This window comes from Cygnus olor, chromosome 1 (assembly GCF_009769625.2).
Source record: "Cygnus olor isolate bCygOlo1 chromosome 1, bCygOlo1.pri.v2, whole genome shotgun sequence".
In the NCBI taxonomy this organism is placed as follows: domain Eukaryota; kingdom Metazoa; phylum Chordata; class Aves; order Anseriformes; family Anatidae; genus Cygnus; species Cygnus olor.
This window is the reverse complement of record NC_049169.1, coordinates 207,215,623-207,232,829: the sequence shown is the minus strand read 5'-3', so window position 1 is coordinate 207,232,829 and position 17,207 is coordinate 207,215,623. Positions and strand designations below refer to the sequence as shown.

The window sequence follows — 17,207 nt, the reverse complement described above, 5'->3', positions numbered from 1 at the left end:
TGACCTTTCTATAAAGGTTTAAACCCTATTTTGTATGACTTGCTTGCTCCTTTTGATTGATCGGTATTAACTTGCCTTGGAGGTGAAGAGAAATTCATATGCTCTCTCATCTCACTAAGCTGTGTATAAAGAAGGATTTAATTCTGCATCTAAAAAGGCTCCATAGAGGTGGTAAGGAACAAAATACAGCTTTCCTAGCAGATACAGACATGACCTTCTCCTTGTTAAAAACTGGTGTGGTTGAGACTTTAAAAACAGCTGGGGCTGTAAGAGTAGAGATGACATTAATTAACACTTATCCAAATATGCTGGGGAGCTGGCTTACATGGTCATCTCTCTAAAAACATTAGAGAAGGGCTGATGTATCTTTTGCTTCCCACAGTGGTGAGGAAGAAGAAAATTCTGGTCCAGAAGCTGTGCAGTGGGACAGTTTTGAAACCATTTAAGTCCTGCTCCATGGGTGAGCTCCAGGGAAAGGGAGGACGTGACTCTCCCTGCTGAAAATAGTACCGAGCACCTCTAGTATGGGTTGGTGATGGTTTATGGTGGTGTTTTTGGGATGTTGCCCCAAAGGTAGCCCATGTGCATTAGCCCACCTGCATTAGCAAAGGCTCTCTGGAAAAGGTCAGGACAGGTTCTCAGTTTCTTCGTGGGGAAGTGGGAGGATGGCTGAGAATCCGATTATTTCTGTGTTGGATTGCTGGAAGAAAGATGGGGTGATATTAAGCCAGTGTCGAGCCCTTTGGGACAGATTGGGATGAGCTCTTAGCTCAGATTTTCACCACCTACCCCTCCTCTCTTGAATTTGGTGTGTGGTTGTGGGCACTTTCTGAAATTCTCAGTCTGAGGTCTACAGAAGCCTGAGAATTTCTGCCTTCATTAAAAACTGTGAGCCTTCAATTTTGGAGAAAAGCTTAAAGAAGAATAGAGCAGAGTGACCCAAGCCATCAGCTCTGCTTCATTCAGCAAGTGGCACAGCTTGAACGTGTGATTTCCTGCACACGCAAAAAATTGGTGTGCCTCTCTTAGAGGAACATTTTGTCGTGTTCCTCAAAGGACAAAGAAGAACAAGGAGCAGGAGCTGAATGAACTCAGGTTCGTCTGCCTCACTGCTGGTTTCGAATGGACGTGCTGTTGTGTCTTAGCTAAAAAGTAGCTGCTATTGTTACCAGGCAAAAAAAAAAACACAACAGAACTTTAAGGTACACTTCTGCCACTCTGTGTTAAGTAAAACTAAACAGATGAGAGCTTTCTTCCTCTTGGTTTGAATAGAAGTGCTGTTGGTAGACAAGGCAGGGTGCTTACAGCAGGACATGGGAGGAAGGCAACGCAGATTTAAACATCTCTTGCACATCCCAGGCATTGTTTTCAGTCCTGGGACTGTTGGCTGGTTTTGGTGAGAAGGATGAAGTGCTTTGCTTAACATCCCAGCTCATTCTTCTGTAGGGTGGGAGAGGGAGATCTTTGTAAGCCACATCCCACAAAGGTGGAGAAAGCTGTTCTGCTTGGTGCACTGAACTGAAATGCAGGCACACTTCCATGCCTGCACTGACTGCAGCCCTGCAGAAAGGGCATGGGAAAGCAAATTATCCAAGTGGTGTTTGAATGCCCCAATCCCTTGGGAAAAGGCCAGAGAAACGATCAATCATCTTGAAAGTAGTGCATGAGGTGTCTGCATAGGTGGTGATGAGCAGGATGCCAAAACCTCTGCCTGCTGGAGGGTTACTTAGGTGCCTGGGTGGCCAGAAGTACCCCCCAATACAGCCTGATTCTCTTTTATTTAAATACCATAATTACATTGGAGGTGCTTCTAGTGCCTGAGGTAGTGGCCTCACAGTAATGAGGTGAGAGAGCTCTTAGGACTGTGGAGATTGACCTGCTGTCCTTCAGGATAAAAACAATCCTTCCTTAATCAACACTGACAAACAGCCTCTTTAAATTGGAACTATCTGATTCCTGGTAAATTGTGTTTTTCCTCTGTTTTCCTCCAACACAGTCCCAGAATGGCCTTTAAAGCTGAACTACATCTGTCTGTCCAACTCCTCCTGTGAAGCCAATAATCCTTCTCTACTTTATGTCCCTTCACCCCCAGATGTGTGTGTGTGCATAAGCAGAGTCAACAAATCTGACTTGCCACCGCAGGGCTCTGTGGCTGTTTCAATCATAAACCCAGCTCAGCTCTCGGTTCTCTCTCTGTTAGCTGCATGGCTGTCTTTCCACGTAATAAATTGCCAGCATTTATTGGTCTTCTGACATATAGGCTTCCCGAGGGAAAGGAAGCGGGGAGGTTGAACAAAGCCTTCTCTATAATTGGAGTTTGCAGGAGGCTTTGGACAGAAATGGCAACTGCTGGCCAGTACAGCTAGGGTTTTATGGATCTCCCTATAACGGCACTTATGCTAACCATAAGACTTGAGAGATGGTGAATAATATACCTTAGGCTGTATTAAGAGCTTAATGTGTATAATATATGATAGTATTTGCAGGAACTGATGAGAAACCAGTGTTTGCTGGACGCTTGTGTCTCCTGCTGGGGTGTGGGATGGGCAGTGCTGCTCATGTTCCCATCTCTTGAAATTTGCCAGGTAACTTCCACCCTCTGTGGGCACCGTGTGCATTTATACTGGCTTTGGAAATGGGCTGAGGCTTGGAGCTACTTGAAAACTGCTGCTCTGTTTGTCCTGATTTCTTTTCAACTGGCTGCAATAAGCTGGGAACATCCAGTAACATCTACCTGATTTTTTTTTTGGCACCAAGCACCACGTGCTGTGCAAGGTGTCCTGTAAATGCCAGCTGCATCCTGTGCCCTGGATGAAGCAAGAGGTGACTAAAATGAGCTGGATCTTTGATGTAAGAGGGATAGCTCTTGCTTCTTGGTTGCGTTTATTTTGCATCACCTTGTTCTGAAACAGTTTGCTGCCTTAATGAAAATATTTTGCAATGACACGCCTCTGTGACTCATGGAACCCAAGCCAATGGCTAACCCTATCAATGCACATCCGTGTGAGATAAGGTGAATTTCTTCCTCTGAAAGGCTTTCTCCTACAGAAAGGAGCGTGGGATAGCTATCCTTCCAAGGTTCTCATGACCCTCCAAAACAGGCTGGTCTGTTTTTGCAAGTACATGAGAAAAGTAATCCTCCTGAGATGAGTATGGTAGGGTGAATCTTGTCTGAATGCTACTGGTTCTGCTTCACCTTTGGCTGCAGTTTGGTGGCTCTCGGGTAGATAATCCAGCACGAAGATCTGGTTTGAGAGCCTCAGCTTGTGTAATAAATGTGAAACTTCCTTCAGTGGAAGCGTTGCTGGGTGAAACTCTGTGTTCCTCCTCCCTGGAATTTTTCTTGCATCTCTGGCCTGTTGCACGAGGAGAGTGGATGACTTATGTGGATTCTGGGAAGACTTTGCTGTCCATGGGTGTTCAGTTGGGGTTGTAGTCAAGCCAACGTGTCCATCACCTCAGTGGCTGTGTCCTTCTCCTCTTGGAGATTGGTTTGGAGAGAGGCTTTATGAAGGCACCTGACTCCTCTCATTTACCCGGAGGACACTGCTCTTCCTCATCCCTGAAGCAGAGCTAAGGCAAGCACTAGCAAAAGAGTTGGAGGAAATACTGCAGGCATAAAAGATGACTACAGGCCCTGCAGTGACCTCTGTCCATCCTGACTTCATCGACCGCTGGACCAGGCGGTTGTGATCTCAATGCCCGGGCAGAAGGACAATTCCCCTGCTTTGCAAGGGGCTGGCACGGAGCAGCCTGCGTCTGGAAGAGGCATCGCTGCAGCAGTTTTGGCAGGGCTCCTGTTCGTCTCTCATGCTTGCAGAGCAGCAATAGCAGCTGCCTCTCCAGCAAGGAGGGAGAAGTAGGTCAGAATTTGCATTCTTTGCCCGGCTTCTCGGCATAACATGCACACTTTTTTCCAGGTCCTCTTTTTTAAACGAGCTGTTCCTGTATGTGTGTGTTCCTTGGGCTGCCCTGAATCAGAGGGTGAAGACATAAATTCAGATGTATAATTGTGCTTTAATGCCTGTCTGCCCTCTGAGAGCACTTCTGGGAACCTCCTCAGACTCAAAGGCTGATCTCAGCATGTAAAATCTGAAATGATTGCCTGGAGCAGTGTCTTCATTTTGGTGGTTGTGTTTTTTTGGTCAGGATTTAAACCTTCTCCTGTAGGTTTTGTTTTGCATGACAAGAGCAAGTAATTGGGATGAAATCATCTGTGCTGCAAATGCGATGGTGAGATTTCTTTTCAGCACTTCTCTGTGGGCTCTGGTGGTGGTTTGCATGGTCCTGGTGGGGGAGAAGAGAGGGAGATGGAGCACAGCAGGCTTGTGGCAACCGGAGCAGCACCCGAACACTGCTGAAGGGCTGCAGGACACTTGAAGGTTTTCATTGTGATTTTCCTCACTGCAAGAGAAAGCTTTGATGCTCCTGAAACGCAGGTGTGTCAGATGAGGTCTGGTGCAAGGGGATGTCTTCTGGAGGGTGGGACAGGAGAGTGGAGTTAGCTGGTGGGCTGCATGGGGGCACCATCCTTGTGTGAACCTGCAGGCTTTAAGGGCCAACGTGTCACAGTTCGTCTTTCTTTTTATCCCTTCTCTTAGTCCAGAGATTTGCAGAAACTGGCTGTGCTCTCTCTGAGCTGCTGCTCGTAGCATGGTGACAATTTGTCTCCTAGTTTTAGGGACAGGGGCATCTCGTTAGGATTTCTAGCTCTCATTGCTGTTTCTCATCCCCAGTTCAAAACCAGCCTGTGTTTCCTGGGTGATTCAGCATCTCTGTCGGGTGTTTCAGTAATCTGACTGAAAGAGGAATGCAACAAAACTTCCTGAAATTGGGTGCCCAGATAGGTGGCTTTTTGTAGGGGAGGGTTTCAAGCCGTAGTTTCAGCATGTGATGGAAAGAAAAACCTGCTGCACAATTCCGGTCTGTCTTCCATGGTGTAGGTGACTTTTTGCTGAGGGTTTTTGTGGTTAGATGCTCTAGAGGCCTGCTTGCCTTTTTTCTTTCTGCCAGTGTGAACTATAAAGCGAATTGCTGTGTGGTCTGAAGACAAGCATGTGGGTAAAAGTGATAGAAAGAAACTACATTAAAGCAATGTGATCCTTGTTTCAAAGGACTTTCAGTTTATTTTTTGAGCAGGGTCAATGATCTTTTGCCTTTTTTTTTGTAGTAGCATGTGCATGCATCTAGCCAGAAGTGACTCATTTTCTTTTTCCAAGGAAGCTTCGGGGTGGTTTATCAGGCATATCCGCTTTGCTCTAGTGAAACTGCAACCTGAACGCGTCTAAGGCCTGTGCAAATAGCAGGCAGTGTCACGCTTATTCCTGTTTGTGGCTCCTCTGCTAATGTTTAGCTGCCCCCAAAGTCTCAGCAGCATTGAGTTCTCTGTGCAGGAATGACCTTTTGGGAGCTGAAGTCTTCCCCATCCTGCTCTGCTGCTTGATCTCCCTCCTTGGGGCTTTGCGTGCTCAAACACTGGTAATAGGAAGGCTGCTTAAAAGTAAATATAAGATGGTCTGAGTCTTTTTTTAAAGCACTGGAAGAATATAATTTGAGTAGGTTTGGGGATTGAGATAATTGCAATGGAAGCATCTTCTGATATTCTGTTCTTGTACCTGCCATCCAGCCCGCTGCTCACATTAATCCATGTGGATGTCCTATTGTTCCCTTCAGGTACTAGGTTTTTAATTGTGCTGTCTTCTCTTAAAAGCCTCAAGTCTACATGCTGAGAACCGTGTTTCAGGGTTGTGCAACACGTGGGTGTATAAAAGATCATCTGGGGAGGAGAGGGGTTGCAAAAAGGCACCGTTGTCTTTCTGCTTGAATATACCCCTGAGATGAAATGTATCCTGTGTGTGTGCACAAATCTAGCTAATCCTCCCTACCCAGGGCACTCAACTGTCACTGTTTATACGGACTTTTAAGGTAACCTGGTTTCATGGCTGTAATACACTTTGTCTGTCATGTATTCCTGTTCATAGCAAGCAAAGTGGAAATTGTGCGCTGCTTTTGCCACTATGGGATGTGGCTTCATCCCCTGGATGATGCTGCAGTCACAAGAGTGCTGTGACAGCCTTACAACGTGTTGCCCAACATCTCTGTCACTATAAAGCTTTTTCTGCTCAGTGTTGTTGCCTCTCACCTTGCTTCCACTTCCAGGTGTGGTTTGAAGAAACTACTTTTATTCTGAACTGTTGAACGTCTCACCTCTCTCTTCAGTTGCTGATGTCCAACTGCTATTTGTACTCTGGGCAAGCATCCTAGTGAATAGTGTGCTCTAGCTGTGCTCAGTAGCACCCAGATTGCTGCAAAGAATAGCCAAATGGCTGCTAGATCCATGTATAAATCTTTGCCTAGATCTGGTATCTCTCTTGGCATTGCATGGATGGAGACAGGCAAAACATCTGTGCTGCTGTGCAGGTGAAGTCTTGGCCACCTCTTTTTTCTAGTTTTGCTGTGAGTTGACAAATTGCGTTCATGAAATCTTGTGAGGAGAATTTCAAAGGCTGGCAAGACTTAAGATATATATTAAAATTTATATATAATGTTTCCAAGTGCAAGGTCCTTCACCTGGGCTAGGGTAATGCCAAACCCAACTTTGGGCTGGGCAGGGAATGGCTGGAGAGCAGCCCTGAGGAGAGGGACCTGGGGGTGGTGTGGGGTGAGAAGCTGGTCCTGAGCCGCCCCGTGCTCTGGCAGCGAAAGCCAAGCATGCCCTGGGCAGCAGCAGCAGCAGCGTGGCAGCAGGGCGAGGGAGGGGATTGTCCCCCTGGGCCCCGCTCTCGGGAGGCCCCCCCTGCAGCGCTGCGTTCAGCTCTGGGCCCAGCACAAGGACACGGAGCTGCTGGAGAGGGCCCGGAGGAGGCCGCGAGGATGCTCAGGGGCTGGAGCAGCTCTGCTGTGGGGCCAGGCTGAGAGAGCTGGGGGTGGTGGGCCTGGGGAAGAGAAGGCCCCGGGGAGAGCTGCCAGCGGCCTGCCAGGGCCTGCAGGGGGGGCAGGAAAGCTGGGGAGGGACTCTTGGTCAGGGCTGGGGGGACAGGACGAGGGGCACCGGCTGGAGCCTGGCAGGGGGAGGCTTCGGGGAGGCTTTGGGAAGAAATTCTTCCCTCTGAGGGCGCTGAGGCCCTGGCCCAGGCTGCCCAGAGGAGCTGGGGGTGCCCCAGCCCTGGCAGTGCCCAAGGCCAGGCTGTATGGGGTCACCCTATGCTGTGAGGACGTGTACCCTGCCCATGGGATGATCTTGAACATCCCATCCAACTCAAATGTTTCTGTGATTCTATGATTCTTCTGCCTGGGGGACCTGATTTCAGCAAGAAATTGGTGATTAGCTTAGTCTTTCTTGTGCAACCTCCTTTCATAAGGAGTAAGATGATGAATGGATGCCAGTTCTGCTTCTAGTAGGCAATAACTGCAGCTGGAAATACTTTTCAGCTAATAAACTGCATTATAACTTATGACAGGCTTGAGTTTTTGCTTTAATACAAAGATGGAGTCTATCTTGAATACAGCTTATGGCTTCTAATGTGAAAATATGAAGTCAGTAGTGCGAGACTGCCCTGGAGAATATTTGCTCTGTAAGCTGCTGACAACTGTGTTTGGAAATGCAGTGCTTCAGCCTCCTTGGGAAAGAGTGTTTGTAACAAAGCATGAGCATGCAGTAAAAAAACACCCTGTGAATCTCAAACTTCTTGCCAAGAAAATTGACTGTCCTCTTAAAAGCTCTCTTTCTTGTTGCTTCTGGTCTGCCTGTGGTTGGTGTTTTTTCTAGATGTGCTGGAGCTGATCCTGTACCTGCTTTTTCTTCCTGTATTGGTGGTCAGCTTTAGAAGGTTGTTTTCATTTTGGGTTAAAACAGATGATCCAGTTGGCCCTGCAGCCTTCAGCAGTGATACCCGACAGGCTTGAAATCTCTGCGTGCCACCTGCTGAACTCTCTTGAGGGGAAAAAAAAAAGGCTTGTTCTGATGCTTAGAAGGTCATCTCATCATGTGTGGCTGGTTCCTAGAATGCAGGGAAAGTCTAGGGCTACTGAGCAAGTTTCTTATGAAACCTGCCACAGAACAGGGTAAACCCAAGATGTTAACAGCTGGGGGTAAGAAATGACTTGTAGTGTGCTAACTGTCTCAATGTCCTTTTGGGGTGGGGCGGGGCTGTAAAGGAAGTTGGCAACCCTGCTTGGATCTCCCTGGTGCATCTTAGGTACTTCTGAGCATGCCAGACCCTCTTCCTTCTAGGGTTTTGTTTCAATCCTTTCCGCCTGATAGCTTGAGTAGGAGAAGAAACAGGGAAAACCTATGTACTGGTGGGTCCAAGCTGTTTCTGCAACAGCAAAGATTGTGACAAGGATGAGATTGTGCTCTTATACTCTCTGGCTCTAATGAAAAACCAAGTGACTTGCTGTGTTTGTTCTCTGATCTCCCCAGTGTGCTCTGCTCCTTCCTTCAGTGACTCCCACAGATCCTGGTAGGGGGTTAGAGCTGATGCTCTGGGAGGTGTCACTGTTGCATGTTTTGCTCATCCTAAGCTAATGCTGGAAGCAGGAGGAAGCACTGAAGACCAGGGATATTGGCCCTTGTAAGATGAGTATTTGTAGCCTCTTAGCTCCCTCCTTGTAAAACCTTGTAAAAATATCTATTCATCAATATCAAATCCCCAAGTCTCCATTCTTCTCTCTGTGTCTTGACAGCAAAGAACTAAGGTTCTGTGTATAATACCCTCAAGATTTTCTGTAAGACTTTCACTGGCCTGCCTCAGGATGGATGTTTTGAGATGTCATTTGCTCTGTAGAAGAGGTCTCTTGGGACAGATAAGGCAAGCTGGTGGGAGTTTAGTTGTGATAACAGTAAGTGAAGCATTTCCATCCTTCTCCAACAACCTTGGGAGATCCCAGTACTTACTCTTTATTGTGTCTAGCTCCTGAAGTCTCTGAACAAGAGATCAGGAAGCTGGGACGCTCTTGTGAAAGCTGGTGGCATAGTGCTTGGGTTTCCCAACTGGGAGTCATCTTAATGCTTTTGGTCTCACTACAGAAGAAAGCAAACCCCTTTCCCTGTATGAAGAGTTATCTGGAACATGGTATATTCCCCTCCATCCTACCTGCCTAAATAGGGTAATGCGAGCTTAGTGGCACAACCGCTCTATTTTTTTCCTATCTAAAAGCCATGCGGCCTTATATTTTGGAAACTTCTCTATAGATAAAGGTATAGATAATGGTTCATGTTGGCTGTGGACCACATGGGGCTCTTTGCAGCCATGTCTAAACTGTCAGTGGGATTATCTCCTGCCACGTGGCTGAAGTGTTTTTGACAAGACTGAATTTAGAATGTCATAGAAAGTGATTTCCAAGACTATGAAAAACTTCTTGAAGCTGAATAGGAAGGAACTTGTGTTAGGGAAAGGTACTTTCCTTACTGAGCATCCCATTGCCAAAGAATGTCTGGCTCTACCCCTTTCTGCTATTTTCTGTGACATGTTTGTGTCTGTGGTTATTTCCTTGTGTTTTGTGGCCAAGTACCAGGGTTGGGCTTGTCAAACTTGTAGATCTCTTATAGTAAATAGCCTGGGTTTTCAGCTGCAAGTCTGAATAATGACAGCTTTGACATCTCAGCTGAGCTGAGAGAAAACCTATGGGCTTCAGGATGCTCTGTTTAAAGTGTCTACTTTGAGCTGAAAGAGAAGATTTAAGAGAAGTCACACTTACATTCCTGTAAAAGCTGAGCCACCTGTTGCGGAGAGAGGACTTGTGAGCTTGGGTGTGCTGAGCAAGCTGCATATGCTGGGTTCAAACCTGTGGGCTGAGCAAATGATGGGTGGCAAAGATTTCACCAGCAAAGGGAACAAAACCTTATTAAGCTGTGAAAAGAAACATGAACAGCCCGATGAAAGACAGAGCTAGACGAGACGCGGAGCTGACTCCATGTTTTCACTTGAGAGGGATGCTGTGAAGCCAAACAGATTGAGGACCAAAGTGTAGGTGGTGTGTGAAGAAGATGCTTGCATAATGTCCCAGGAATAGAAACAGGTGTGTGATGCTCTGCTTTCCTCCCTGCTGCTGGAAGCAGGTGGTATCAGCTGTTTACAAAAAAAAAAAGTTTTAACAGGCTTCAGTCAATACTCAAAAGAACAAAAAAGGAAAAAATGTGGAATTGTCGGGGGCTTGGCAGAAGACTGAACAACAACTCCATTACAAAATACGTAATATTCAAATTAAAATTTACCATGTATTACTAATTATTGGGGCAGAGTGTTTTCTACCCCGGTGAAAATGTTGTCAGCCTTGCTTAAATAATGCTGAGGAAGACGCAAGGTAAGGGGTTAGGGCTTTAAGTCTCACAGCCTACTCAATAGCTTGCAATTGCTGTGCTGCTATAGAGAAATGGATATTCTTGGAAAGCAGCACAATCCAAAACCCCAGCTTTCTGGAATATGCGAAATTGCTTAGAAAGCTAAAAGTTAATAGCAAGGATTAAAGAGAAGAGTGATTTACAGTGATTTGGCCAACATTATTAGCTTGAGGGGTTTATGCTGGAAAAGTTTCCATCCTGACCAGACTCTTTTGGAGTCTGTTGTTGGCTGCAAACCTCAGACTGTTTTAAAACTTGGTAAGGAACTTTGTTTCTCTAATGGAAACATCCACTGAGAAAGGGAAGAAAGAGGGGGAAGCACTCAATTTTTCTAACTCCTCTTTCCAAGTTGCTTCTGAGTACAGTGTGAGTAGCGGTCATTTTTTCCTCGGTCACTGGGTTGTGCTCTCCCTGTCCAGGAGGCAGACACCAAAACCTCTCTCTGCAAACCTCATTCCTGTATGGAAGCTGCTGCTGGAGACCTGAGACTGGTGAAATAGCTGCTTGGCAGCTGGCTATCAGGAAGCACGAGCTGTGCCTTCTGTGCTTTTCTGTAGCGCCTTGATGTGTGGCAGAAGAATTAACGTGAGGCTGTGGATGAAATACAACGCTGCTTGTGCTTCCAAATTTTCAAAAGACTTGCTTTTACTGTGGCTGTTAAGCAAGTAGAACAGACTATTGCTTTCTCAGTTTTCTCTTAATACTTTACAGTGCATTTCTCAGTGCATGGACCTGGCTCATTCATTAATGTCCTTAACAGGAGATAATGAGATTGTCCAGTATTGGCAATACTGGTCCCACTGGTATGACGGACAACAGGGTCTAGCTGTTTTTACTGCAGAACAGGGCCATGTTTTCCCTTGATTGATGAGATAAATCAGTATATAAATCAGGCACATCAGTGACAGAACGAAGACTAGGAAAACTGTGGGTCCTCTCTGGGGAGGGAGCTCATGAAGTCACCTAGTCAAATCTCCTTCTCAGGTCAGCTCTGAGGTCATCTGAAAAGCAAGCTGATCAAATAAAACCTTACAGCTGAACCTCGTGGCTTGCCAGAGCTTGGTGTGATGTTGCAGCATGCAGAGGCTGACTGCAAGAGCATTGCTAGATGAGCAGGAACTGCCACATCCTGTATGATGGAGAAGAACATGGACCTAAGGCGTTTAAGTCTGCTGCTGTGTTTTGATTGAGTTCACAACATGAAAAAATAGAGTTCCCCATTGAATTGGCTAGGAAAAGAGGTGTCTTCTACCAACTATCAGTCGAGATTTCTTCTGGACTGCTTTGAAATAACAGTAGTGAAATGACTCGTTCACCTGGAGAGAGCAGGAAGAACATAGAAGTTTCCTTCACCTGTCTCACTTGACAGCTATGGGCTCACTAAAACCAACAAAAGTAACTCTGTTTAGCTCTACTGGGTGCAGGCATTGGAATGACTCTTTTGTGAATGATGCGATCTTCTGCCTCATCCTTTCTTAGACTTCTTGATAAGCTTCTTAATGGCTTGAAGATGCACGTATTCGCTCTTCCCCAGCTTTCTTGGCTTAAGAGCTTCCAGATCCATGTTTATGTAATAGTTGAGCTGTGAGCTGACCATATCAGAAAAGTGAAAACTTCTTCAGATACAGGTTCTCAGTCATTCCACTCAGGGACTTGTAAGGAGAAATAATCACTTGCTGGTTAAGAAAGTGCTATGTGGTCTAATGCCTAAAATATTTGAATTTTGGGGAGCTGATTGATTTGTTTTACATCTCTGAAATGAGGAAGGCTGTGGCCGAGAGATGTGGAAGATGTGCTAATACTGCCAGAATTCAGGTCAGAGAAGAAAGTGTCTCCTTTCCATTGTAACCAGAGGGACTCTTGCATAACTGTTCTTGAACCAGCTTAAGAGGTAGCAGAGATGAAAAAAATAGACAAACATATTGCTGATAAGCCCACAGAATCCAAAAATAGGATCAGGCTACCGGGAATGAAAAAGGACCTGATGGAGGTCTGCTAGATTGACAGAAATTCAGATACTGTCAAATCAACCGTGAGCCAAACAGAGCTGCTGTCACACATCAGCCGGGCTGTATCTTAATGTAAAGGTACCTGGCTTGGTTTATAAATTGTCCTATTTGGGAAAATTGTTTTCTAGTTCTAGCAAGTGGTGTGGAAACTGTCTCCTGTGCCTTACCTAGACCATGCTGCTCACATCTCTTGGATGGAGGGGAAATTGGAGGCAAGAAAGTCCTGCAGCGATGAAACAGAGGGAGAACTTATATCAGGTTCCTAGTTTTTAGTTGAAAATGGTTCTTAAGGAGAACAAATGGACTGCCACTTTTTGAAATAGAAGCATGAAGTATGCTTTTTCACATCTTTCTTTTTTCCTTCTCATTTGTGGTAGATTACCTGGCTAATTCATTACGCTACTGCAGATGCCTTCTGCCTTGTGCTTTTGATGAGTCCTTGAGTAGTAGCAGGACCCTGGTCACTTTTATAAATGGGGTGACTGTGTTAGGCCCTGTGAACTCCTGCTAGGTCAGCCTCTTTCCTGACCTTTCAAGCTGTTTCTTATCCCTGAATAACCTGAGAGGAAGGTTTCATGGCTTCAAGTGCTTGAGGGGGATTTTTATGAACTTGGTACAAGGGCCTCAAAGTATTTTTCTTGTTGAATATACATATATACTTTTTTTTTCCTGCTCTTCAGGTAGTTCTTTACCTTGTTAATGCAGGGTTTTTATATTGCAGCCTTGTGCAAATCTGAATAAACTGATTCTTGCTAAATGCAGTCCTCATGTTTCCTTGCTGCTCATCTTCACATCTGTGGCCTGAAGCAAGCTGGGATTACTACTCCTGCTCTTTCTCACTCTGTAGGGATTGCCCTGTCCCTATTACTTTATACTCGGCCATCCCTAGTGTTTGTACCTTTGTCCAGTTTATTTCCTAATTCCATCTTCCTCCCCTGTTCTCCAGTCTGACCAGTTACCCAGCTAAGAAATGCAGCATTCTGTAACAGTCTCTCTTTTTTTTTTCCTTTTTGGCCAGTTCTTTTCCTTTGGGATTAAGTCTTCTGGTTTATCCGGTCTACTGGTGGTGCTGAAATCAAGTGTGCTCATCCAGGGAAGGGTAAGTCTTGCCCTTGAGTTTTAGGATTGTGTAAGAACCGTTCCAACAACAAAATATTGCTAGCTGATGGTCCTTTCTGTTTTGTCTCTGGTAATTGTAAAGTCTAAACCTGAAATTTGTCACTGGATTAGTACTTGCAGAGATGTTTTGTTAGGTACTTGGTACTTTCTCTTAATTTGGTTAATAAGCCAGCATTTTTTTCAGGACCTTTTAAGTATGTTCAAGAGGTAGCAGATACTGGCTTGGTCATCCATCCAGCAAGTTATTTAATGTGAGCTGTTTTCAAAGTTTTTCTGTTTAACCAAAAAAAAAAAAAAATTGACCTAAGAGCAAATGAAGTCTGTTTCTTTGGGATTTATTTCAAACCTTTAATCTTCCCACTTCCATCCTTTCATGTCTTTAGCTGTACGTGCGGAGTAGTCTAGGCTAGTGGGCTGGACTGGGACGACTCTTCCCTGGGGGGCTCCTGCAATCCTTTTCCACCCAGCAGCATCTTTTGGAGAGCTTGCCAGTGCACAACTGCTCTGCGTTGGAAGAGGCTGAGGCCCCAGAGCATTGATGCTTGGGGAGGGAAGGGTGGCGGAGAGCAGAGAAGAGTACAGGATCAGAGAAACTTATGCAAGCAGACCGAGTTTTCTTAGAAAAATAAGCTGAAAATAAAGATATTTTTAGCTCTTGGCTAGTGTAAGGAAATCTGCTTGTTTTCTGTGGATGGTAGCTTTCCTCAATGTTCTTATCTAGACAGGTTCTTAAAGATGAAAACCCCAAATGGGCTCTGCTAGAAAGTGAAGTGAACCAGGCTAAAAGAAAACCATTTAATCCTGGAAACTGTTTGCATGTAGCTGACCTGCCCTTTCAAGCTACACAGGCTAATTTTCCTGGGAACCTCTTAATAACTAAACCCAGGATGGGCAAATTAAAAAAAAAAAAAAAAAAAGATGCTTTTCTGTGGGAGATCTGTGCTCCAGAAAGTCCTCATCCGTTTTCCTCGAATGCAGCTGCTTTTTGGTTTGTATTCCTGGTGTGAGGTGCATGATGCTCCCAGGTAGGTGCTTCAGCCTTGCAAACTAGCAAGTGTTTGTTTTTCTTGATGCTTGCATAAGGATGGCTCATCAAAAGACTTTCAGGAATCTTTTTTATTTTTTTCTCTTGCTTGGTGCTGAAAGGTCTGCTTTAGGTAGTGTCTGTGTCATCTCTGTGGTGACATCCATGTCCTCCTTGGTAGGGAAGGAAAGGTCTTGTTGAATGAACACGTTTCCCTCCGGCCAGGCTTATTAGCAATGACTGAATGCTTGCATAACTGATCTTTAGTCTGTGGTTCTGAGCGCTCTGCCCTGGTAAAAATCTGCGGTTGTTTTTCCCCTCACCTACTGCATTGTCACAGGGCTAAAAAGAAAAATCAGCTTTCTCTCTTTCTCTCTGAGGCTTTTTCCTAGAAAGCTTAGTGTTTCATGGGGAAGGGAAGAAAAATAGTGGTGCTGTTGCATCCTGGCCTCTGGGCTCCTGTGGGACTTGCTGCTTAGCTGCTCCAGATGTTTGGCTAAGCTGCTCTGGGCTGGAAGCAATTCCCACCAAACTACATAACTATGCATTGATGGACCCCTTGGGCTCTTGCCTCAGGACCATGTTCTCTGCAGCATGAGGCTGAGGATCATAAGCAGTGACCGATGTGGACATTGATGCTTTGAGGCATGTCGGATGGAGAGCTTTGTGTCACATCTCCAAAGCCCATTGTAACCTCACCAGTTTGCTCCAGGTGTCTTTGCCTGACCACCATAAATCACCTGCTTGTTGTGAAGGATGAGGGGGAAAGGTGGAAATAGCTGTAAGGATGGGCAGCGATGCTTGATGCTCCACCCTATAAAGGATGCTCCTGTTCTCTGTGATTTATTGTCCACCCAAATAAGTCCTGTTTAGCTTTGCTTAGGGTTTCACCAGGGGTGGAGGAAAGGCGGCTGTCCTGCTGCGAAGGCAGCTTGCTGCAGATGTCGTTCTTCCACTGTAGTAATTAATTTGGCTCTGCCACTCTAGTGGCAGAGTGGTGGTACCACAGAGTGGCTGAGTGGTGGTACCACTGGTAACTGTCTGGAAGAGCATCGTTAATGCTGGAGAGGGCTCTGGAATAGGCTGGGTTAATGCTCGTGGTGCTAAAAGTCCTCAAAAACATTTGAAGAAAGCCCTTGGACTGATAGGTCTTGGATTTGCATCAGTGAGTTTATGAATCCCTCGTGGCTGGTCCCTTCCATAAGGAAAATAAGATAGCAGCTGATGCAATGGTCAGGGAGAGTTCTGGTTTTTATTTCTATTAGAGCTGGGCTCTCCAGGCACGGCTTGGAAATGTCTGTGAGTCTCCTCTGTTTGCTCTGGGAGTCACCTCATGGATGGAGGGGTGGTTCCCTTCCTGGCTTCACCTTCTCTCCTCTTCCCTTGCTGTGTCACTTCTAATGCCACCGTCGCAATGACCTTGCCTAGCATTTTGAGATGCTCTTCAGAAAGCAGAATGCATTGGGGAACTTTGCAACCGCTTGCCAAGTGAAATGAGAAAATTCCCTTCCCCTGAAAGATTTATGCAGCTGCAAACAGAGTAAAATCACTTTGTCCTTATTCATGTCGTCTTAAAGATCAGCTCCTGGGTTTTGAGTACACACATCAGCAGTCAAGACAAGTATTTACCTGGAACGAGTGACTGTATGATCCGATGCTTGTCACCTGTCTTTCCTTACCCGCTTGTTTCCCTGGATGCCATTTTCATTCACCGCGCGGTGCCTGGATCGAGCTTTTAAATCCTTTGGGACGGAAACTGTCGTGTCTGCCTCCTTGCATTGAACAGAGACTGATTTATACAGGACTGGAAAGAATTCAGCCACAACTGGAAAGAGGTTTTAGGAATGCGAGACAAACCTCTGAGTATCTCTGGAACAGGAGAGGGGTGAGCAGGAGTTGAGCCCTTCCTCATCAGAAGTCAACATATCTGCTGTGAAATAGCTGGAGGAGGGGGTGTGAGTATAATTTCTGATCTTGTCTTTGATTGTCTTAAGGTTTTTTCTTTTTTTTTTGAGTGATCTAAAACCTGTAGCGGGAAGAGCCAATTGTGCGAGTCTGCTCTGACAGCTTGTCACAAAGGGATTGTGGTGGTAAAATGGAGTCGCTTTATAAGAGGTTTCCAGGATGTGCTGCAGGTTTGAAATACCTGTGTGCATGCTGATCTGGAAGCTGGGGCTCCTGTGGGGCTGGTGCTTGATGTTTTATTTCATCATGGATCCATCCGCCCACTGGGGTGAGAAGGGACCACAGGAGGGCTCTGCTCTATCTTGCCCTGCTCAAAGCAGGGTCGATGTGAGCTCAGACCAGGCTTTGCCCAGCCAGGTCTTAAAAAAAATCTCCAAAGATGGAGCTTGTGCAACCTTCCAGAGATACCTGTAGCACTGCAAGCCTTCCTGAGTCATCGGTCATACCTCCAGGTTTGAGACACTTTGCGTGCATCTTCCATGAGCCTTTTGAGCCACTTCTTGTGCTCATGTCACTTCTGGCATTCCCATGCATTTTTTCAACTCTTATCACATGCAATCACACTCTTGTTTTTGCTCAGCACTTTAATGTAGACAGGGAGAGAGAAACAGAGACATGAACAGTTCTTCTGTATCCATCTCCTGATGCACGCTGACCGTTTTTGGTTATCTCCTGGGCTTCATCAGTTAGCTCATGTTTTTTTTTTTTTTTAGTGCTCTATCCAAAAGTGAATATCTGGAAATCCTTC

The 17,207-nt window shown here is 45.7% G+C and overlaps 1 protein-coding gene across 6 annotated transcripts in view; it reads left to right on the top strand.

The window, feature by feature from the left end:
• GDPD5 (glycerophosphodiester phosphodiesterase domain containing 5) overlaps nt 1-17,207 on the top strand; it is a 163,925-nt gene that overhangs the window by 31,208 nt on the left and 115,510 nt on the right. The window contains exon 2 of one of the 6 annotated variants that reach the window (XM_040544634.1): nt 13,370-13,450. The exons of 4 other annotated variants lie outside the window; for them this stretch is intronic. The gene's annotated coding sequence lies outside the window, so the exon portion shown is untranslated. Of the gene's footprint in view, nt 1-3,908; nt 4,234-13,369; nt 13,451-17,207 lie in introns of those variants that run through there. One more of the 6 variants, XM_040544632.1, reaches the window with a different exon arrangement.